Source organism: Ochotona princeps, chromosome 2 (assembly GCF_030435755.1).
Source record: "Ochotona princeps isolate mOchPri1 chromosome 2, mOchPri1.hap1, whole genome shotgun sequence".
Lineage (NCBI taxonomy): Eukaryota > Metazoa > Chordata > Mammalia > Lagomorpha > Ochotonidae > Ochotona > Ochotona princeps.
The window spans coordinates 32,187,392-32,208,437 of NC_080833.1; the positions used below are offsets into that span (position 1 = coordinate 32,187,392).

The 21,046-nt window shown below is 42.6% G+C and overlaps 1 protein-coding gene across 2 annotated transcripts in view; it reads right to left on the reverse strand.

Annotated features, from left to right (window-relative positions):
• HIVEP3 (HIVEP zinc finger 3) overlaps window positions 1-21,046 on the reverse strand; it is a 473,613-nt gene that overhangs the window by 345,680 nt on the left and 106,887 nt on the right. For both annotated transcript variants that reach the window (XM_058679706.1, XM_058679694.1), the window contains exon 2: window positions 6,700-6,811. The gene's annotated coding sequence lies outside the window, so the exon portion shown is untranslated. The remainder of the gene's footprint in view (window positions 1-6,699; window positions 6,812-21,046) is intronic.

Here is a 21,046-nt window from a genome sequence, read left to right on the forward strand (position 1 = left end):
TTCTGGCAAGAATCTCTCCAGGGAGGTACAGCAGAGTCCAACCCCCAGAGCATACTGTGCTCTGGCTCCTTCATTTAGTACAATCATAATCATAGTGGCAGACATTTTTTAAATCTCCCAGAATCTTCTCACATTTTGAAACCTATAAAATGAGAACATGGAACAAATGACTATCTTCTGGTGCTCTCGTGTGGATTTCAATAGCGATACTCTTATTTGAAGTTCTTCACTACGCGCTTCAGCTGTGCAGTGCTCGAATTTCCCTTCATCAAGATTTGCTGACAGTGGGGGGAAGTTTTGAACAGCGCTTAAAGTATATATTGAGGATCAGAGTGCTGGGGGTGGGGGAGGTTCGCAGACTGCACACACACGCAGGATTCTTTTTTAGCAACCCCAGCAGATGTTTGGCATTTGTAGATTCAATATTCACTTTTTCAGTTGTTTGTGAACAACCCTCAAGAGCCATGTCACAAGAGCCGCTGTGCTAAACAGGGAAACTTCTCAAAGGCCCAGAATCCCCATCCCAAGACACCACCAGTGAAACATAAACTCTGGAAATTAGAGACTTGATTCCCTTGAGAGTCAGTTGAAAAGGCAAGCACTTGGTGCCCTGTGAATAATCATAGGTACCACACCACTCCTCTCTAGGTTGAAAACTGATTTAGAAGGAAGTCAAGAGCCTATGCAAAGAGTTCCGTATTTGGAAGTTTGGAAAATTCCCAAAGGCTTGAGATGTATTCTTGGAGAATGTCAAAAGTCTACTGTATTGAATCTTGATTGGGGGGTGGTATTCAGAAATCCTTCAATTGAAATTAAGTCAGTTCATTTCTATCGACTCTTCTGATCTTAAAATAGCATCAGCATTTAATGCTCAGCTTGGGAGTGCAACGTATGACTCAGTAGGCTAAAACTGGGGACAAGATTCTGCAGAACATATTGTGTATTGATACGACTGCATTTAGTTGTTCCAACTCTATTGTTCATCAGCTTTTCTCTGGATCCAAGCTAGGCATACATGACTTCTCTTTTACTTGGCCCTGAATCCTATGCAAAAATTCATAGACACCCAAGAGGCCCCAATTTAACTTTTTTATACTTCTTCCTGGCATTGCTCCCCAAATTAGACCATCCTAACTGTGCATTGAGACATATAGTAAAGCTCCTCTCTTCTTTCTCCTCCAAGAACTCCAGCTGCATCTGGTATTTCATAATGCATGATCATGAGGAGAAAAGTCTCTCACATACTTGTGGCTCTTAAAACAGCCCCCCCTGCTCATTGTTCTGCCTCCCAAGTATGCGTTGCCAACTGTGACACTCCCAACAGGGCAGTACTCTGGATAGCATAGTGCAGTCGCTTCCCAGGACTAACCTCCTCCACTGCCTTCCAAGCCCCCAACTTATTGCAACATTACAACACTATTCCCTTGCTTACATACATGAAATCTTTGGAAAATTCTGAATCATTTCTAATTATATACAATGAACTGTTTCTGATAAGCTGCAGTAACCTGTTGTGGCACTGGCAAGTTTAAGAAATTCTTCAAATATGTTCCTAAAACAGTAAATTTGCATGCATATAGAAACCAAGCAATACTGTTCCATTACTTTTAATAAGATCTTCACATTTTCCACTTCTGTATTGAATTTTTAAAATACTTGTTCTAAAGTGTCAGTCTCCATTTCCCTCTACTTTTGTTTTTCCTATTGTTTTTCCTTTTGCTTTTCTTTGGAAGCAAAGAGTAACTAAGCAAATCGGCAAAGGGTCAAGCTAAGCACAGCATTGCTCCCATAACTCATACATCCTTCAGGGTTGAGCATAATGAACTGAAAAAAATACCACCTCTCAGCAAGAGGGTGTGGTCAGAATATCTTGAATTTTGTTTTCAGACAGAACAACACATTGGTAGCGGTAAGTCCACATTCCTCATGCAGACCTAAGAAACAGATGCCATTAGGGCCATTCTCTCCTTCTTGGTTTTTGCTTTCCTCAGGCCTCTTTCAACTCCAACATTAAAGTCATCAAGTGGGAGCACATGTCCCTTGGTCACACAAGGCAGGTTGAGGGTCCTATGCTCCCTTACTATTCTGTCACAGTAACTATTAGAACATAACTGATATTAACAATGGCAACTCGAGCCTTTGCTGCCCTTGAACCAGGGATGAGAAAGTTCTCTATTAATTTCAACACTCAGGCTTTATGCCTATGTTGCAGTTTTTATTCATACAAAGGTTTTTTTTTAAGTTCACAGGAGATGGTGATTACAGAAAAATGTTCGCAGGCCGCTTTTATTCTGGACTGTATTAGGGTACAGTTTCTGTTGTGATGATGAAGGTGTACTGAAGGAGAAAATTTGAGTAAGGTGAAACAGTTTTGCCTCAGAAGTTGTTAGATATATTGATATCCAGCTGTGTTAGAATTGCAGTTGTGGTGACTAACCCACAAAACCAGGTTGATGTGAACTGTTACCTAATCAGAATGCTTGATAACAGTTTGTTTACATTTGTAAACTCATGTCTTCCGTGTTTTGTTAGAAGTCACCCTTATATAATCAACTGAAAAAGTGTGCTTGGCAACCTTTGGCAAGCAAGTCTGACACTTCAGTCAACGAGGGTTGGTTTCTATGATGGCTTCATAGGCTGCAGTTTTGTGATTTTTGTACTTGTTTTTACATACATACTTATGTAATTTTTTAAAATAAATATTTAAACTAGTGTTTGAAAGCAAATGAACTCCAAAGATTAAATTTCGGAACCATAGCCTCCACAAAAAAAAAAAAAAAAAATGTTTGCAGGCCCAGCAGAATAGCCTAGTGGCTAGTCCTCACTTTGCATCCACTGTGATCCCATATGGGTGCCAGTTCATATGCTGGCTGCTCCAGTTCCCATCTAGCTCCCTGCTTGTAGCCTGGGAAAGCAGTAGAGGATGGTCTAAGACATTGGGACCCTGCACCCATATGAGAGACCCAGAAGAAGCTCCTGGCTCCTGGCTTCAGTTTGGCTTAGCTCCAACCATTGCAGCCACTTGGGGTATGAATCAGCGAATAGAAGATCTTCTCTGTCTCTCCTCTTCGTATATTTGTCTTTCCTATAAAAATACATAAATCTTTTTAAAAAGTTTGCTTAGGTTTCAATCTTTTGCACCAAATAAGCTTATTTTTTAAATTTTATTCTCCCATGAACTTTCTGAACTATTTATTTAAGTTCCTGGTTGTACTGAAACCTTGAGGCTTTCTTGTCTTAACAATTGTAGTTTTCCCTTTAAACATTATGTTAAAAAATAGTAACTAGAGATGATTTTTCATTTGGGCTGGTACTTGCATGCCTCCTTAAGCTAGACAAACAAATGTCACTTAAACTTCTTTTTAAAATTAAAATGTCTATTTTGAGTCAGTTATAGATCCACAAGAAGCTGCAGTACTAGTACAGAGGTCCAAACACCCATTCCCCAGCTCCTCCCAATAGCGCCATCTTACACAGCTCTAGTGCATTACCCAAAGCAAAAAACCATTCTTAGAACACTACACTTAACTTGTCTACAGATCTCCCTTGGATTTTGCCTGTCTTCCATAGAGTCTTTGGGGGTTCATCTTTGTAAATTTTATTATATCACTCTGGTGTATTTTAACACTTCTCTGCCTTTTATTTTTAAATTGTTCTTGATATGTTTGGGTCATTGTGAATACTGGATACCATATTACAGAACAGAGTCCTCAAAGATCCATCACACTATATGAAATGCCACCAAATTGCTTACACCTAATACCTCTGTGAAACAGTTTTATAATCCCATGCTGTGTTTCTTGCGTCTTTTAAATTTTAATTTTCTTTGGTCTTCCTTTTTCTCACATGCTATTCCTCTTACTGATGCTTAACAAAAGAATGCTCCTAACTTGCGTAAATATGGTACTTTTGTCAATCTCTTCTGATTCACCAATGCATTTAGCAAAAAACAACCACACCTCTTAGAGTTTGAGTAAGTGTGGAACCCTGAAAGAGTCTGAAGCTGCCTCCAGGGATGAACATGCACGGCTGTAGCTCATGCTTTACCATTTACACCTCACGGCATAACTGAAATTGTGTGTCTGTTTTAGGTTTCTGTGGCCATATCCTCATACCCTTCAGTTATAATGCATATGCTACTTTTTAATCTGTTTCATTGTCTTCTCGTGATGGACTTAGTAAGGCTGCTATGGTTCTGTCCACTTTACGGGTGAAGGACAAAATCCAATCAAGGGCACTGGCCAAGTCTACCCCAAAATGCTAGGAATGCCCACCCGTGTAGCCAGTATTTCATGTTCTGCCTGTCCAGTACAACCACAGATTTGTAAATATGTTATGATTCTCTAGGAAGTTCAAGACTCCTTGTACTTGTTCAGGGCCTCTGTGATGGGCAGCATGGAAGGTAGAAAATAATCTGAAAGACACCATGGAACCACAGCACAGGAAGTAAGAGACAGGCTGAAAGCTATCCAGTTATCATACAGCTTTCTTAATGTTACTTCCCATCAAGTCTGGTCCTAGAATATGCCAGGACTTTCGACTAAATGCACCTTCTTGTTGCCTGTACCTCTCACATATTACACACTCTCTCTCCTCCACCCCACAGAGATGGCTCAAAGGTCAGAGACAGCACCACAACAGTGCCAGCCCAGTAAGTCTTGATTCACTACCACAGAGTGTGTCTTAGTAGCTGGCCCTTAAAACAAACACACTTGGATATCTGGAGCAAGAAAATACCCTAAGAGGTTGGACTTGCCACCAAATCAGCAAAAACTCCCAGCAGCTTGAGACACTGAGAGAGTGACAGGAGGACCCTGTGTTAACAGTGTGGAGTGCTGTGGGTACCTTATCTAGACAGAGTGGGAAGAAAGCAAAAAGAGCATCACATAGTTCTCCTGCTACCTGCAGCCATCTCAGTGGGACAGCTGTTCTACCTTGCAACCCCAACCCCCACTCCCACCAAAGGACAATCTCCCTCCCGCCAAGTTGGTTTTCTGAGTCAAGAATGTATAGAGGACTCTGGCAGACACAAGCCATCACATTTTTAAGGATTAGATGCCACGCAGCTCTGCCAGCACCTCAATCTGCTCTTAGTCCCCTGGGGAGAGCCGAGCATGGAATGACATGGACATCCTGGTAGTACAGGGACTTCCCCCACACTGGCTGGTCAGCAGGAACAAGGGGGGACAGCTGGGACCTGGGCAGCCATCCTGGATTCGGGATTTAGTTTCTGCATTTAGCAAGGAACCTAGCAAGTAAGGTTGGGGTGCGGGAGGCTTGCAAGGATAAGCCTAATCTCCTCCAAGTGCACAGAGAGGCAAAATCACCAAAATCAAAGTTTAGAGAAGCAATCACTGGCTGGAGGAGATGTAAGTAGGTCTTAGATCCACTGTTGTCCTCAGTGGAACACGTAACCACTGCCTTTGAACCTGAACAACACTCAAGTTGACCCCTCCACACTCTCCTGTGCCCATCTTAAATAACTGTAGCATCCAACTTCTTTGGGCAGGGAGGCTGTTGTTGGTCCAGGGTCTGATGGGTGGTTAGTGGTGTTATGTAATCACATAACATGGACTGGCCAACAATCCCAGGGACACCAACGCAGTTCACATCTAGAACTCCTCCTCCCTTCCAGCTGCTTGCCCCTCCCCCCACCAACACAAGTCACAGATCTCCTGCCAAAGCTGCCAGAGGGCACCTGGTACTCTACTCTGCATGGCCAAGGGCTACCAGAAACTTCAGCATACTCACACAGCGATGGAGCTCTAGACCCGCTGTCTACCACCACTGTCCCCAAAGTTCAAGGCAGGGCCAAGACACACTAGTCCAGCCATGTCAACCAAACCAGTCACATGTACACAGCCTTTCTGTTCAATCCAGTAGGCTAGGGTTGTCAAAGTCCTTGAAAAGCCTGGACAACCTCATCAGTAGCAGTAGGCACCATCACTGTTTCCATTTTAAAAGACTTTAAAATGTGGGGCTGGACCTGCATGGGGGTGAGCACCCCTTTTCTAGCAGGTAAGATAAAAATCCCCCACAGAATCAGAGTTTGTGTTCTGTTGAGGGTGGGAGAATTCACTTTAGGAACATCTCCAGGGTCCTAGAATACAGGGAGATCTTCAGCCTTGACACCCAGCATGCCCCAAATCCCATCCTCAGTCAAGCAAGCCACAGAGACCCCTGGAGCATGCCCGAACTATCCCAGAGGAGTAACAGCAAGGGTGGCAGACGCAAATACAGGTGCTGTAGGTGGATGACATGTCTGCTCCCGGGAGGAGCTCCAGAGCCCTGGAGCCCTCCAGCTGCTGCTGCCGCCGCCTGTGGAGCCCAAATCCGCAGGACAGCAAGCTAAAGAGAACACGCACGCGCACAGGACAAGCGCAGGGGGCGAGCAGCGCGCACAGGGTTACAGCCCTGAGCCATTGCCGCCGCTGCAGCGGCGAATGATTGACGCGCGGCGGGTCACTTGAGGCTTGCGCCTCTTCCCCAGCACCAGACTCCGTCGCTGGCTCAGCCCACCGAGGGCACCGGCCGCCCCCCCGGCCGGCCCCTGCCTGCGGACACCTGGCCTAAGAAAGGCAGTAACAAAATGGAATCACAGCTTGTCCCACTTCCCAGTGGCGGCTGCGGGCAAAAACACAACCGGTAAAAGGAAGCGCGAGGCAGTCATCCGCCGAATAAAAGCCCAGAGTCCCCTACCTTCGGCCTTGGGTTGGCACGCTGGTCCTGTGTTCTCTGACCCACGGAGCCAGCCCCTTCTTCATGAGTTATTCCGGTCAGTCGGGATTTTGTGCATTTTGTTCGTGAACACCTGTTTCGAGTAAGGGGTAAAGACCTTATTGAGAGAACTGTCCTTAAAAAATTACCTGTGTGTACGTGTGTCCATCCAGGTATGCATGCGTGTTTGTGTACACACAGATTCACACGGACCAGCCATGGACGTGGAAGCGCCAAACTAGGCAGTTGGATAATGGGAGGGTCGGCTGGTTGTGAGCATGCTCGCTCCGGGAACAGATCCACCTCTGTTATTCCTCTGAATAAATATAAATCACGATCAGAAACCCAAACAGAAGCATCCCTCTTGAATTCCTGCTGCTGAAAAACACGGAATAAATTCCACCCGCTGACACAGAATCTAATCAGCAGCTGTTTTCCGAATCCAGAGCCACCCCACTGGCTCCCTGGTCTTCTCCACTAGGAGTCCAGACCCTTTTTGAAAAGGGTTTTAACCTTTTAAAGACACAGTACGCCAATAATCACTTTTGGAGCACTGTCACCCTCTCCCTCCCAGGCAGAAGCAGCCCACCCCATGCCTGAAGCCACATGTCTATTGGTGCCTTTAAAAACTTACATATATGTATATAAAACATACACTCTCAAACACACACACACGGAGAATACACATGTGGAGAGAGAAACGCAAGCAGAAGGCCTATACCCAGGCTTGCTTATTCACTGCAGCTATGAGCTTCCCAGTGACGAATCGGCATGTTATGTAAACACTGCACCCCTAGGCTTCCAAACACACATGTCAAGGGTCAGACTACACAGGGAACTCTTATCATCACAGGTGTCATCCCCCTGCCAGGCCCCCTACCTGCTGATGAAAAGACAGGAAGTTGGAACTAGCATATAAACGAAGCAGAGATCTCCGCCACCCAGAGCACCTCTCCCAACCCCTCTCCCTGCCCTGCTCTGCCCTGCCCTGCCCTGCCCTGCCCTGCCCTGCCCTGCAGTTTGGGTCTATGTGGTCAGCCCAGAGAACTGATCTGGCACTATTTGTGAACTACAATGTCATCTAGGAGCAGGTTCTGTTCCAAGACATCAGAATCACAAATCAAAATTACCACTGGGACCTTAAGAGTTCTTCAGATTCGGGCTCAGATGCTTCTTTGGGGTTTTGCTCATCGTTTCTGGGGCAGTTATTTTTGCTTTTTATTTGTTTTGAAAGGCAAGGTTGAGCATGGAAGTGGATAAGCAGAGTAGAGGATAAACAACCCCCCAGTCTATTTTATTTTATTTTATTTTAGAAAATGATTTGCCAAGTATTTCTGTCTCCCAGTAGGTGTGTATTTCAGTCTTCTTTTGGCTTTTAAAGAGGTAGCAGTGAAAAGAAACAAAACTCCTAACGTAACTTAGGTTTGAGAGGCAGCCAAATGCCTTTTGCAGTCTCCTTCTCATCCCAGAGCTTCAGAATGGCACTGCCCACTTCTCCCCATTCCTGGCCCTTAGCAGCAGACAGGGAGCCACATGGCTATCCCTATAGCCACTCCCTGGGTATCGGTGCCAGCTCCTTCCCTAACCCAGGGCTGCCAGACAAGCCCCTGAAGGCACCGCACTGCCTCCCTCACTTCCTCATAGGCCACCTTGCAGTGCCCCGCCCCCCGCCTCTCTCTCTCTCACACACACACACACACACACACACACACACTGGCCTCCTCCTCCCACCCCTTCCAGGGCTCTTTAGCAGAAAATTATCATATTTCATGTGTCATCGCCCTAGCTAGCTGAGCTTGTCACTGATTGGCTGGGCACTAGCAACTGGAAATGTCACCAGCCACACAGCGTGGAGCTGACTCTCCTGCAGCTGTCACAGACCTAAGCCCAGGAGGGTTGGTGACAAGAAACTAGCTCCGCCACAGGGAGCCTGTCAGTGCTGTCTGGGTCTGTGCTAGCCATCCCGCCATCAGCCAGCCCTGAGGCAGGGAACTTGGTTGGGAAGCAGAGGGCATTTCAGAGTCCCACCACAGGGAGGGAGCTGTTAACATTCCCATTCTCTCCAGCTAATTTTGGAAGAACTGTACAGGTCACCACTCATGCTCATGCATTTGGATAAAGTGATCTTGATAAAAGTAGTCGCCCTTCATGTTAAAGAGAGAAAGGGGTGGGGGGCGGGAGGGAGGGAGGAAGGAAGGAAGGAAGGGAAGAAAGAAGGAATGAATCAGTAAGACCAGGTGAAAATAAGACATTTGATGCATGGGAGTTTACAGCGATTTCTGTTTATTCCCCCTCTGACATCATATGCACCAAGATAGAGTCATCACACCATAGACCTTCTGGGAATGCAGAGGTGATTCAGGTCCATCCCCCTGACTGCAAAAAGCACAGCTTTTAACCCTCCTGAAGAGGAGGTTCTGAACTTGGCCTTGCAATGCTTTTTTGCTGCCATGCAACTCTGGAGGCGTTAAATCGTCTTAGAGTGACCACCATGATCACTTGCCAGGCTTTCAGTGTCAGTCGCCAATGACACTTGCTCTGTGTTTCTGACACAATTAAGCTCTTGCCCCATTGCTAGCCGGGTCTATAAGATACTTCTCATCTGACTTTGAAGAAAAATCTCCTACACTCAGTTGAGGCTATCCATTGATGCATCAGTTCCCAACACTATCTCCACCCAGGGACTTTTTTGGAGGAGGGGCTTTGGAGAATGCTCAGTTGGGGTTGTATATTTACCCTCTTTCATTCCTCCTCTAAAACTCATTTTCATGACCGATTCCTCTGTGGCAATGCTGGAATCAAAGATGCCATTAATAAAACAAGTATTCTGAGGACTACAAAGTGGATGGGCATGGGAGGGGAAAAGTAGATTAGTGCTGGCTGGCCTATGATTCTGCACAGACTCCTATCTCCCCCAAGAACAGTGAGCACAGGCTTCCAGAAAGGGATCCTTGGAAAACTTAAACTCAGGCGATCAGGATAGGACCAAAGACATGGGTATGAGTCTAGAGGCAAACTTAGAAGTCACAGGTTTCCATCTCCATCTGCATGCCTAATTTAAAAAAGAATAATAAGTAACATATTTTAAAACTTCACAGGCAGACCTAAGAAAAGATTTCAATAATCAGTTAAAACCTAAGATAACAGATGTCCCAATATCCACTATCAGCCCAACATCAGTGCAACATGTGTTCCAAACAGGGACGTTAGTGCAAGAAGGAAAGGTAATCATCAGGGAAGTAACAGAAGAATTTTCCATGAGCCCAAGAGCAACTCAGGACCTTACAAGACCTATCTTGCCAGGCAGAGGACTGCTGAAGGAAGAATTGCTTTTAGAAGAATGACATACAATTGCAAACTCCTCATTAGGGAGAGGAATCAAGATGCTTAAAGGAAGAAAACCAACTGCCCTCACACTTCTTCTCTGTACACTGGTCTCAAAGACACTGGCATTAGTGTTAGAGAATCTTTAGTGACTCAAGACTCCTACCAGCTGCCGAACTATAATCACCTCCTAATGTGACAACAAAACAAAGGAATGGTCAAAGGCAAAGAAATTACAACGTCATGAAAATGCCCCCTTTTTTTCTTTTTAGCAAAGCATGGTTTTAAGATCCTTTGAAGACTTCTTATAGCCAAAGGGAAAAAAATAAGCCAGAATAAACACACCCAAGAAATAAGATGTTTGTATTTGATATAATAAAACATAATGAAGAACAAAGACAATAAAATATTAAGTATAAAAATAATTGATAACGTGGGGCAAGTGTTTGGCCCAGCAGTTAAAATGGCAATATCTTACATCAGACCACCTGGGTTTAATATCTTGCTCCAGATCCTGACTCCAACTTCCGGAGCAGTAGCAAGTGATGGCCCAAGAAATTGGGTTCCCATCTCTCACTTGGGAAATCTGGATTGAATTCCTGGCTTCCAGCTTCTGTCCTGCCCAGTCCTAACCATTCGGGGCATTTGTAAAGTGAACCACAAAATAAAACCAAGCATTCTCTCTCTCTTTTTCTGCCTCTCAAGTAAATAAAGAGAAAAAATGGATAATGTAGCTCTCAAGTTTCATTTAATTGTTGGAGTTTTCAAAAAATAAAAATAGGATTGTGTGTGTGTAATGTGTATCTACAGTAGCCCAACCATCTAGTTTCATTCTGCATGTTTCCAGTTACCCACAGTCAACAGGGAAAAGCAGGACTAGTACATGCAGTCTAGTAGGATATTTTGAGAAAGACTATACTCACATAACTTTTATTACAGACCATTTTGTTAACTACTCTACTTTATTAGTTACCGTTGTTAATCTCTTACTGTGCTTAACTTATAAATTAAACTTTACTAAAGGTATGTAGAGATATGTATAGAACAAAATAGTTTATGTAGGATTTGGTACTACAATGGTTTTAGGCATCTACTGGGCATCTTGGAATATAACTCCCTTGCAGGGAAAACAACTTCGTATCTATATCATCTATATTTGTGTCTATTTTCCTGATATACATATGATGTATATACATGTACACATATATCCAGAGTTATATGTAGATATGTAGGCACCTGTGCAAATATATATCTGGAATTAAACTTTGATATGACAGAAGTTGCAATGGAGACAAGAGACCTATGAGTAAAATCACTAAGAAAAAAAAAGAGGGTAACAGGATGAAACCATCACTATTTCAGGGAGGCAACTGCATCTATTATCTATTTTTCCCAAGACCATTTTTAAATGCTATGTAAGATTTTGTTTTAGTTGGATTGCCCAATGACAAAGAAAACAGTAGATGAACCATTGGTTAAAAAAAAAAAACTGAAAAAGCAGAATGGAAGTTATTAGTTAGAAATATATACTTTCATATTATGAAAAATAAAGCAACATAGCACAATTGCACCACCCTACAAAATGTATTGATAGAACTGAACAAAATCAATAAACAAATTTGGCTAGAGTGTTTGCTGTGTAACAGGTAAATCATATAAGCTGCTGAATATTACATCAGTGAAGGAGAGGATTATGATTCAATAAATAGTATCAGACTGTGGCTATCTTTTTAGAAAAATCCACCTCTGCTTTATATGTTGCTCAAAATATATTCTTTTATCACCAAAACACACATAAACACACACACACACACACACACAATTCTATTCACACACAAAGAAAAGATAGATGGGATGATACACCAATAAATCACATAATATTATAAAGTCTTTTTTAACTAATACTGAAATGGTAAAAATATAATCATCAGTCTATGCTTGAATATAGGCTAAACTATGTTCACCCAAGGTATCTGCTTCTGATTCTCTTCAAACTGTGAATATCATCTCAAATGGCCCTTAAAAAGATATGATTACATTAACGTCTTGGCATTGAAGTATTATCCTACATTAGCCTCAAAGGCCTTAAATGTAATCACAGGTGTCCTCATCAGAGGTAAGCACAAGATACATGACCACAGAAGCTGACTGAAAAGGCATAACCACAAGTCAATTATGGTTGGAGGTGCAAGAAGCTGGCAGGGACAAGGAATGTATCCTTTCCTGGAGTCCCGGGAGGGAACCTGGCTCCACCAACACCCTGATCTCATCCTAGTGAAAGTGAGTTCAGCTTTTTGGCCCCCAGAACTGCAAGCAGATACATATGTTGGTATAAGCCACCCAGTTTGTGTTTATGGTTATTTATTTTAGCAGTTAAAGGAAACCAAGACAACCAGCATGGTGGGAAACACTGTTTCCTAGGAATTATTACATTGCTAGAGCAAATACTTGCTTAGCACTTCCAAACTAGTTACACACATCATTTGATTTTCACACAAGGAGGCAGTGGAGAGCTAGACTGGTCATGGCGGCATCCTTCAGTGGGCCCTACATCCCAACCCTCCTCAGCGCTGCCATTTATCATCTGTAGAGTCAAGAATAACACCCACCTGGTGGAGTTGTTCGGGATGAAATGAGTTCATTTTAAAAAGTGCTTGGAAAGCACTTGCCGATAAATTTACATAAATGATGAGTAATCATGAGAAAGCCCATCCTTATGTATCTGTGGTCTATCTGACAGCACCTTCTCTCACTGATTCTCCTAACCACTTAAATGTCCTCAGGTAGCTGCAGAGAATGGTCATGTCATCAGTAGTTCAGCTTCTCCAGGCTAAAAAGCCTTCAAACACTGCTCTTGGGAATTCACCTGAGTCCCTGCCCCATCCTGGTCACTCCTCCTGAACATATTCTTGTACATCTTATGTCACAAGGTCATCATCATGCCTATTCCACAACAGGACTTTGCAAACTCATTAAGATCTACTTTTTATAGCCTACTTTTTATAGCTGTGAATTCCCTATTATTTTAGGGTTATATACAACAGAAATAGAAAAGAGTTTGTGACAGAGATCATATGTGGCTTGCAAAGTCTAAATTATTTACTATTTTGCCCTTTTTGGAAAAATCATGTCAACTTCTGTTTCAGGAGATACTATTCTCTCAAAGCAGTATAACACTGCTCAGCACATTTTGACAATCACATTTCACTGGTAAGGCTTCTAATTGTTCTATCAGCATACAGATTCCTTTCTTTGAGGTCTTGGTGAGACAGCAACCGATTCCATGCTCCATGCAATACAACGATCACTTTCAACTCCCAAATATTTTTTTATAGTTGTGGCTACCAAACCACCACCTCATCTGACCTGCAGTCAAGCAATAAATTTCTTGGATCCCACAACATGACCTTACACTCAGCTCTATTACATTTCACATTGTTAAGATCTGCTTAAAATGTTGCCCTGATATCTGATTCCGTCACCCAAAGTAGCTTCTATCCTACTTTCCTGTCCTTCTTTAAGAGGCACTTTAGTTGCAGCACTTATACTAAACAGTGCTCATCAGAACACCTGATCAATAAGAAGGATAATGCCCTGGAGAGGATTGTGATGCTAGTGTGTGGGGGAGGGTACTAACAGATAAAACTAAGATTCAAATGAAGGAGAAGGAGAAGAGGTGAATGCCTACTATATTCCAGTACCTGTGCTGGAACAGGTCTGATAGTTCATTGACTGTGCATTTCATTCATTCATTTTTGAAGCAATAACTTTAATTTTGTGATATTTCCTGTTAGGGTAGAAAACTATTATATATAAATACTGATGAAAACAAATCCTGTGCAAATCCCCCTTTGCCTAGGTTCCTAGGCACCCCCACTTCCTCTCTTCAAACATCTGAAGTGTTTCCAGTATTTCTTGCAAGGCTTAAGGCAAACATTAAAAACACCCCAAGGGCATAATTCAAAAACCAAAATAGAGGCAGGTATGCATGTTAGTGGCTTTAGATGCCTGTGTTCCTCACTGGGGTGCAACAGCACAACTTCCAGCTCCAAATGCTCACTTCACTTTCCCCAGTGCAGACCCTAGGAAGCATCAATGATAAATCAAGGAACTGAGTTCCTGTCATACACCTGGGAGACCTTAACTGAGTTTCTAGCTCCCACCTCTGGCCTCTGGGAGTCACAGGCATTTGGAAAGTGAACCAATGCAGGGGAGTTCACTCTCCCATGCTATCCCTCTCAAACGGTTGTGTAGGACACTGGACAATGTTTGCAGAAACCGCTAAGCTGAGCCATGGTGAGACAAAGAGGGTTTCCATTTTGTCCTTTGAGGAACTAGCTGCGTGGTAGAAGGACTGAGTGAACAGCTCTGAATAGCACCAAACATCTGTGTTCAGATCCTGTAAGAGTGAATTAATTGCTTATCATTTCCTGTGTCAGTTTCCTTACCTGTAAAACAGGAACTCTATCTTTACCCCAACTATCCTACATATACCCAACTTCCAGCACCTTGTAATGATGGATGTGAAGCTTACGTTCCTGTCCCAGGGTAAATCATTCAGCACACATCAATCCCAGGTCTCTGACCCCCAACTTCATGCTCTTACTTATTCCAAAGAGAGAGAAATAAGCTGCTATAATTAAGTAGGCACTGAGCTTCCAAATCATGCCCAAAATAATGTTCTGTCCACCAAAGACAAGGTATTACTCAAAAAGTCAGCTGAGGTCCACAGTGGCTATATTCTACCTTTCTAGAGAAGCTTTTGTTGGCTAAGGGAGAATGGCATCCTAGAACTGTGTTCAGAAAACAAACAAAAAACTGCTTCACATCCCATTCCCTGCTTATGAAAATCCAGCTCGGTTGTTAACCTTGATGGGTGGTTTCTAATGAAATTAAAAAAAATGATCACAGTCATTGTGCCTAACCCTTTTTGCTTTTCATTATCTGAAAATAAATTACTTGGAGTATAAAGTCATAAACACAAAATTAGAGCCTTGTTCTTAATCTTCTGTCTCATACCGCCTATGACGCCTAGCATAGGAGGAGGCCTATGGTGGACCACAGCTCGGCCCAACAGGTGGTGCACGTCGGCAGGAGGCACAACGATCTCCAGCAGGAGCATTTGAATGGCTGGAATTAATGCCTTGCGTGAAACAACCACTGCTTTATGAACAGCAGAAAAAGAAACACTAAAATTTTAAGAAAATATGTAAACTAAATTCTCTTGCAGCCTGGAGATCTTATTTTGAGATTGCACATAGAATCCCTATGAAACTTCTGAAAATGCATTGGAGTTTCCAAGTTTCTGCAGGAGGTCTTGGCATGTGTACATCTTTGCAGCTCTCTGAGTCATCTGAAGATCCTAGAGAAGAGCCACCGAGAGGGGGAGCTTAAGAAAACTGTAGTCTTCGACAATTTTACCAGGTTCAGACACCAAACAAATGTCATAGGGAGATTTTTATTTTAGCAGATGAAGGAGTCTAGCAGTCATATCCATAGATTCAGTCTGTTAAAAACAGAGTATGCACCAAATTAGCTACACTTAGCAGAACAGTAGCTGAGGGGCAAGGAGCCAGAGGTCTTTGAGGGCAACAGAAAGTTGCAGTCCAAGATTCTGCTCAGCGACAGCCATGGAATCTGACTCTGCTCCTTTCCTCTGGTGAGGATGTGGCTCTTAACATGCTGAGTCTGTGTTCAAGAACTTGGAAAGGCACATGCTAAGGAAGCAGTAAAGCCAAGTGACAGAGATGATTGTCCAGTGTGGAAGCTTCCAGTGCAAAAGCAGTGGGGTGCAGCATGAACAAGCCCCTCAGCTCTGATAAAATCCTGCTTTGGAGAGCCCAGAACATGCATAGGTACTCTTGGGCATCACTCCATCATGTGCTGAGACAGACTATGGCTTCTGGTCAGTTTGCATATGGCGGTGGCATACCCACGGCCCACATAAAAATGCTGGAAAGACAAACTAGCAAAGGTTATACAAAGCATATCTGAGGCTGCAATTCAAAGCAGGAACTGTAGGAGCAAGCAGGATTAGAAATAGATTGTGAATAAACACCAAAACTCAGAGACAAATTCCATTCAACTGGGGACAGAAACCCACATGCTTTTAAGGATCAAGCAAACAGCATAGTCGGTGAAGCAACTTGGTAGAAACAAAAAAGAATTATAGTGACTATACCTTTTACTTCCTAAGGCAGACAGGACAAACAGCTGAAACCTGTATTAGCCAGGATAGCTGGAACCAGAAGGCGGACTCCAGCCCACAAGCCCTCTCTCCCCATTGACCACAGTCAAGAAAAGAAGATGGCAGGGGAAGCTTTCAAACTACTTGGGTGGGTGTTTGGCCTAGTGGTTAGGATGTCCAAATACCACATCAGGGTATTTGGATTCTGACCTGGCTTGGGCTCCTGCTTCCTGATTCTCACTAACACATACCTTGGGAGGCAGCAGTGACGGCTCAAGTAGCTGAGTCCCTGTCTCATACGAGATATGGATTGAATTCCCAGTTCCTATTTCTGCCATTTGGTTATTGCAGGCATTTGTAGTATCAATCAGTAGACAGGCTTGCTCGCTCTCTCTCTCCAATAGATTTTAAAATATTTTTTCTATATAAGCATATACTGCCTTTTCAAGCAGCTTTCAAGAAAAAGTTAAAGAACACTCCTAAAAATAGAATGGTTTCAAATGAGCTGGGTCAGATAACCCTATCACCGTCACTCTCAAACTCTAGTCCAAAGAGTACAAGGGGTCACAGGGGTGTAAGATGTTCTACAAACACCATTCATAATTTCAAGGTGTTCATAATATTCCTTACAGGACAAAGGATTCTTCTTTCCTTCTGATCCTTCAGGCCTATTCTTCAACAGCAAAACCACGTACAACTTTTCATATCTTATTTTTCCTTTTTATTTTGAAATAATTTTAGACTCAAAGGAGAGTAGAAAGACTGTATAGAGTTCCCATATGCCTTCTCCCTGCTTTCCCTAATGTCAACATTTTATACAACCACAGTATATTATCAAAACCAGGAAAATTATGTGAATGAAGAACTTTCACATCAACTATAGATTCTGCTCTGAAGTTCTTAGCTTCTCCTTGGTCTCCTCTGACCTGTGACTATTCCTCACCGTTTAGTTATTTCATAGATGGTCCCCAATTTGGGTTTCCCTATGATTTTCTCATTATTTCATTGGGGAAATGGGAGCTTAGCAATAGCACAGAAGTGATGTGCCCTTCTCAGTTATTTAATTGGGAGAAGGAACAATGAAGTCATATTTCTTGTTACTGGTAATGCTAACCTTTATCTCTCAGTTAAGGTATTGTTTACTACATTTCTCCACTGTAACAGCATTTTTTTGTTTTGATAAGGAAATATTGAGGGATATCAAATATGTTGAGACTACACTAATATCCAGCTTCTCAAGAGTTCACCCACTCATTTCAGTAGCCATATGTATCCTAGCTGCAGCAGGCCTGACTTGTAGTTTCCTAACAGTGACTTTATACTTCTCTCAATCCTCTTATTTATTCATTGGAATTCTTGTGTGTGGAAAAGTTGATCTTTCTGCCGATGTTTTAAAACAACCTGGGCTCATGGATATGTATTTCATTCTGAGTTGTAACCCAATATATCTTATTGTTTGACTCAAATCCGCAGCTTTGGGCATGCAACACTCTTTCAAGTTGACTCTAGTATTTCTCACATTCCCATTGTTGTTGATGGTTAACTCTTTCTTATTTTCAGGAACCACAAGATGTTCCAGGTTCATTTTCTCCAACCAGTCCTACCATCTTCTTTTCCATGGAATCCTGACTCCTTTTATAGGATAACAGCATTTGTAAATCAAGCTCTCAGCACCTGTGTTCATTGCCACTGAATGTTACTGTGTCTGAGAAATATGTGTGTGTACTTAGCCGAGTGTACACAGCTATATTTCTATTAGTATATATGTTTCTTTTAGTGTACATATAACTTTGCTCCAATCAAGCACCTTGGGGTTCATTATCACACTTCAGCCTATTAGTAACTGTTGCCTCATTTCTAAATTTGGATTTCATTATCTATAATATATTTACTTATTTGTTTATTCTTGATATAAAAAGACACACCATATAGTTCATAAAAAGATGGGATGAAAAGATGTAGCTATTTTAGTGTAAGAAAAGTTTTGAAATACATAGTGTTTTTTATTTTGTTTTGTTTTTTTGGTATTTTTTGCCATATGTATTTTCAAAGACTTTTTGAAGACTTTTTCATCCCTATCATTTTGCTTTTTTCCAGAATGTAATACAAGTGGAAAAATAAAACACAAACTTTGTGGGTCTGGCTTATTTCACTTAACCACATTAATTTAAGATTCATATGTGATGCTGCAAGAATTAAGATGAGCAGTAGCCCATTTTATGGATATATCTCAATCTATTCAGCTGTTGAAGGAAATTTGGGTTGCTTCCAGTCTGGACAATTAGTTATAGAGCTATTATAAATATCCATGTACAAGGAGCTGGTGTGTTGCTTTATCTGGCTAATCCTCCACTTCCAAGCACTGGCATCCCATGTGGGGACCAGAGTCTTTGCTGCTCCACTTCCCATCCAGCTCCCTGTTTGTGGCCTGGGAAAGCACTAGAGAATGGTCCAATGTCTTGTGGATCCTCTATCTATTTGGAAGACCCAGAATACACTCTTAGCTCCTGGTTTTCAATCAGCTCAGCTCCAGCTGTTGTGGCCTTTCATGGAATGAACCAGCAGATGGAAGATTTTTCTTTCTCTCTGTAAATGCCCCCTTTTAAATAAAAATAGATAAATCTTTAAAAATATCCAGTTACAAGTTTTCAAGTAAACACAAGTTTTAAATCCCCTAAAAAAATGCTAAGGATGGAGAGTGCTGAGTTGTATAACACATGCATATTTAATTTTGTAAGAAAATTCCAAAACTACATGGTAGCCTAGTGGCTAAATCCTTGCCTTTTAAGTGCTGACTTCCATATGGGTGCCAGTTCATGTCTCTGCTCTACTTCCCAAACATCTCCTTGCTTGTGGCGTGGGAAAGCAGTAGAGGATGCTCCAAGACCTTGGGACCCTACACTTGTGTAGAAGACCTAGAAGAAGGTCCTGACTTTTGGCGTTGGATCAGTTCAGTTCCAGCCATTGCAGCCAGTTAGGGAGTGGGAAAGCAGTAGAGGATGCTCCAAGACCTTGGGCCCCTGCACCCGCATGGGATACCTGGAAGAAGCTCCTGGCTTCAGATTGGTTTAGCTGCAGCTATTGCAACCACTTGGGGAATGATCCAGCACATAGAAGATCTTTCTCTCTGTATCTCATTCTCTCTGTAAATCTACCTTCCCTATTTAAAAAAAAATTCTTAAAAAAAATACCAAACTACTTCCCAAAGTTGCTGTAGCCTTTAATGATCCTAACAAGAACATAACTGAGTCCTCATTACTCTGCATTCTTTTCAGCACTTAGTGCTTCAGGTTTGTTTTTGAAACATTTTAGCTATGCTATTAAGGACCTAGTTTTGGCTTCTCCTGGTTTCAATTTGTACTTCCTTGATTTCTAATTATGTTGAGTGCCCTATCATATGCCTATTGGCCACTATATACCTTCTTTGGTAAAATGTCTGTTCACATCTTTTGCTTATTTTATTAAAGATGTATTTATTTTTATTGGAAAGGAGGACATACAGAGAGGAGGAGAGACAGAGAGGAAGATCTTCTGTCCGATGGTTCACTCCACAAGTGGCTGCAATGGCTGGAGCTAAGCCAATCCGAAGCCAGGAGCTCTTCCAGGTCTCCCATGCAGGTGCAGGGTCCCAAGGGTTTGGGCCGTCCTCAATTGCTTTCCCAGGCCACAGGCAGGGAGCTGGATGAGAAGCAGGACCGACAGAATTAGAACCGGCGTCCATATGGGATCCAGGCCCATGCAAGGCGAGGACTTTAACCACTATGCTATCACGCCGGACCCATCTTTTGCTTATTTTTTATAGGGTTGGTTATTTTATTGTTATGTTTTTAGAGTTCATTACAGATTCTCTATATAAGTCTTTTGTTACATATATGATTTGTAAATATTTCTCCCAATTTGTGGCTTGTTTTTTCATTTCCTTTATACAGGTGTTTTATATAGGTTAGAAATTTAATTTTGAATTAAGTTCAATTATATACTTTTTCCTCCATGGATTGTATTTTTACTGTTGTGTCTTAAAAAAAATCTTTGTCAAATCAAATGTCATGTTTTCTTTGGTAATTTTGTAGTTTTACCATTTATATGTAGGTTTAGAATCTTTTTATTAAGTTAATTTTAAGCTCTATCTATCTATCTGAAAGACAGACACAGAGAGAGAGAGGGAGAGAGAGGAAGAGAGAGCGCACAACATCTTCCTTCCACTGGAATATTCCCCAGATGATCCCAAGAGCCAGGTCTGGACCAGGACCAAGCCAAGAACTCCATCCTAGTCTCCCACATGGGTGGCAGGGGTACAGCTGCTTTCAAAGGCTCGTTAGCAGGATGTTGAATGAGAAGCAAAGCAGTTGAGAATTAAACTAGGATCTGAAATGGGATGCAGTGTGTTAAGTAACACATTCCTGCTGCATAGCACTGGATCCTTTTAATTTTTTTTTAAAGATTTATTCATTTTATTACAGCCAGATATACACAGAGCAGGAGAGACAGAGAGGAAGATCTTCCGTCCGATGATTCACTCCCCAAGTGAGCCGCAACAGGCCGGTGCACGCTGATTCGAAGCCAGGAACCTGGAACTTCTTCCGGGTCTCCCACGCTGGTGCAGGGTCCCAATGCATATGGCCGTCCTCAACTGCCTTCCCAGGCCACAAGCAGGGAGCTGGATGGGAAGTGGAGCTGCCGGGATTAGAACCGGCGCCCATATGGGATCCCGGGGCGTTCAAGGCGAGGACTTTAGCCGCTAGGCCATGCCGCCGGGCCCGGATCCTTTTAATTTTTGTATTAGGTGTGTGTGGAATGTACTGAGGTCATTTGTGTGTA